Raw genomic sequence first — 3,050 nt, 5'->3', positions numbered from 1 at the left:
CCCCTCTCCGGCAGAAACTCCCCTTTCTGGAGGCATGGTGGCCAACTGCAGAAAGTGACTCCCAAGGAAACGGGGAGGTAGCAGAAAAAAAGAAACTTATTTTCCAATGCACTCGAAGAACACCCCTTGAGCTTGAAGGCAGTCCCTTGATGGTTGATGATGCGCTCATGACTGCCCCGCCCCACAGGCCGACACTGCCCCCTGCGGTGACTCACTAGGGATCGTTTAAATGACGGGAGCGCCCCGACGGCCGCACTCATGCTGCAGCCTTGAGCCCGGCCCATCCCTCCTCCTCTCCTCTCGGGCTTCTCTTGTCTACCCGGCGGCGGCATTGAGCTGCTGGTAAGTGGGTGCCCGCCCTCCCTCCCTCCCTGGAAGGCCGGGGCCGCGCCCTATCTTCTGCTGTGGGTGGGATCCAGAGAGAAACCCCAGAAGGGGCAGGGCTGGCGCTTCGCAGGGGATGCTCTGAGGATCCGGGCAGGTACAGTCTGTCCCCCACTGCCCAGGTCCTTCTCTAGGATCCTGACCTACTGCTAGCTCCTCTTTGTCCTTACCATCTGTGAAGTCAGCCTGGGGTGCAGGGAGAGCTCCAGATCCTCAGTGGGTTGAAAGTTGGCTGACTTCCACGCGGGTGCCCCCAAGTTACACTTCCTGAATGCAAGGTCCACGAGAGCAGGAGTTTCTCTAAGGATCAGGCTGTTTGAACCTGTTGTTTCTGCTGCTCCTACTGAGGTGACTACCCATAGGAAGATTTGTACATTTATCTGTCCGGAATGGTGACACTTTCTTCAGCCTTCCAGCTCTGCTCCAGGGGAGAAATCAGCACTCTGTTACAGACTTTCAATGCCAACGCCGCAGCGCCGCCCTCAGCCCAAACCCCAGCAGCTATGCATTCTCTGATGAGGAACTCCAATTTGGAATTCAGCTGTGGGCTTAGATGGTTCTAAATGCATATGACTTAGGTGATCCCATTCTGGCAGTTTTCCTTTCTAGTCAGCTATGTCATAGGGCCTGGGGTGGGGCAGGTATGGGGAAGGTTCAGAGATGCTGATGGCTTTGAGCAGTAGAGGCTGGAGGTGAGTTTGTGATGAGGATCAGGTGCAGTGAAGTAGTTTTTGTTTGTTTGTTTAGTATTTATTTATTTATTTATTTTGGTGCTGAGGATCAAACCCAGGGCTTCAAGCACACTAGGCACTTTACTACTGAGCTACAGCCACAGCTGATCAGGTGGATTGTAATCCCATCCTTAACCTATGTCTCTGCCCATATGCAGAGGCACTGACTGTGGAAAAGCAGAACCTTCTGGACCTTCCCACCTGTAGGGCCAAATGTACTACCCCCAGGGCAGGCTGTGCCACCTGCCACGCTTGTGTCTATTTTAGGATTTCTAGATCATATCACTTATTGCAGACAGCTCTCAGATGTATGGGTGCCACTGGCTCTGTAGCTTGGAAATTCCCTCACTGGGTCATCTTTCTTTCTGCATTGTATGAACATCTGGAATAAATTCAAGGCCAGACAGACCAATTTGTCTGTGGTCTTGAGTCAGCTGGTGGGCTTAGCAGTGACAGTGACGAGACAGGCATGTGAAAGGCATTGGGACTAGGGAAGAACAATGAGAAGACCTGCAGAAAGTATGGGAACATTCTCCTTAGGGCTAGGGGACACTACCCTGGCTTGTTCAGTCAATGGAGGGGTGTAAGGCATGGATGGAAGTAGTTCCAGATGTGCAGAAATGAGACATGGGAAAGAAACTGCCCAGACTTGGTTCTGCCAGGAAACACACAGAGGCTGTGATTACAGACAACAATTTGCTTCCCTAAATCTAACCACAGAAGAACGACTAAGTTGAAAGTTTCAGTGCTTCCCTTGGATTTAGGAAACAGGATTTGGAAGCTGCTCCTGGGATGCTTTGATTGGAGCCTGGTCCATCTCTCTCTGCTTTGGCCCTGACATGCTATGCTGAGAAGGGCCACGCTTGTAGAAGATGGCTTCTTTCAAAAAAAGTCCCATTTTCAAGCCCTGCCTGTTGTGCTGGGCAGTTTGTGCTCCCTACTGCTCTTGTCAAGCAAATTAAAGCCCTGCTCCAGCCTCTCCAGGAAGCCAAGCTCATGCTCCTCCAAGCCTGAAAGGGTCCCCACAGAGGGCTGGGAATAAGCTCTTACTTACTCATTTTCATTCTGAAAACAATGAACACTATTTTGGCTTTGAAGGGTCCTGAGAGATGGGGGTCAATATTTGAGCAACCTAGAAGATGAGGGTGTGGCCATTCTGGCCTTGGGGTTCAACAGTGCTTTGTGTTTGGGATACAGCAATCCTAAAACATGGAGCTGTGTGTGCTGAGATTACCAGGGTCAGCCCTTCTGGTACCCCTTCTGAACCTTCCCTCCCCTCTTCTGGACTACTCAGATGACACTGAACAACACAGCAGTACAGCAGCCTAAGAGAGGAAAGTCTTTGAGACCATCACTGAATGCAAGTTAGGAGAGAATTTGGCCTTGGCTAACAATTCTGGGCAGGTGGAGAGAGACTGTATATGAGCTGACAATCAGGTTAAGGCAGGGGGAGCAAGGCCACCTCTTCCCTCTCCCCACACTGCTAGAAGGGAGAGAGAAGGAGGACACAGATAAGGTCCTGTAGCCTCATGAAATACAGGGATTCACTAGGCTCTGCATTAGGGATCTTCAGTCAACTGTATGACTTTGGGTGAGTCTCCTCCTCTCTGTGGAGGAGACTCCATAGAGATTTTATTCATATGTGAAACAGCCAGGTGGTCTAACCAGAGGACTTCAAAGGGCCCTTGTACCTCTGGTGCCCTGGGTTTTGTACACCATATCTGGAAGCCACTTCTATTGTTAGGCTCAACTAGCCCAAGTTCCAGATGGGGGAATGCAGAACAGGAGCTGGGCCAGGGCTGTGGGGTCACCTTCCGCCTCCTTCATTCTCATTCAGTGTTCTTGGTGGCAAATGACATAGGCCGTGAGCATGGCTGTCCAGCTGATCTAGGCCCACATCCCAGGTGTGGTCTGTGGACACTTGCATGGGAGTCC

At 51.3% G+C, this 3,050-nt stretch overlaps 1 protein-coding gene across 1 annotated transcript in view; it reads left to right on the top strand.

The window, feature by feature from the left end:
• The first annotated feature begins 223 nt into the window (after positions 1-223).
• The window catches only part of Lrrc15 (leucine rich repeat containing 15), a 14,337-nt gene continuing 11,510 nt past the window's right edge, over positions 224-3,050 (top strand). Inside the window, exon 1 of the mRNA XM_008839034.2 lies at positions 224-342. The gene's annotated coding sequence lies outside the window, so the exon portion shown is untranslated. The remainder of the gene's footprint in view (positions 343-3,050) is intronic.

The sequence above is a fragment of the Nannospalax galili genome, unplaced genomic scaffold (assembly GCF_000622305.1).
Source record: "Nannospalax galili isolate Female #2095 unplaced genomic scaffold, S.galili_v1.0 scaffold599, whole genome shotgun sequence".
Taxonomy (NCBI): domain Eukaryota; kingdom Metazoa; phylum Chordata; class Mammalia; order Rodentia; family Spalacidae; genus Nannospalax; species Nannospalax galili.
This window is presented reverse-complemented; position numbering and strand designations above follow the sequence as displayed.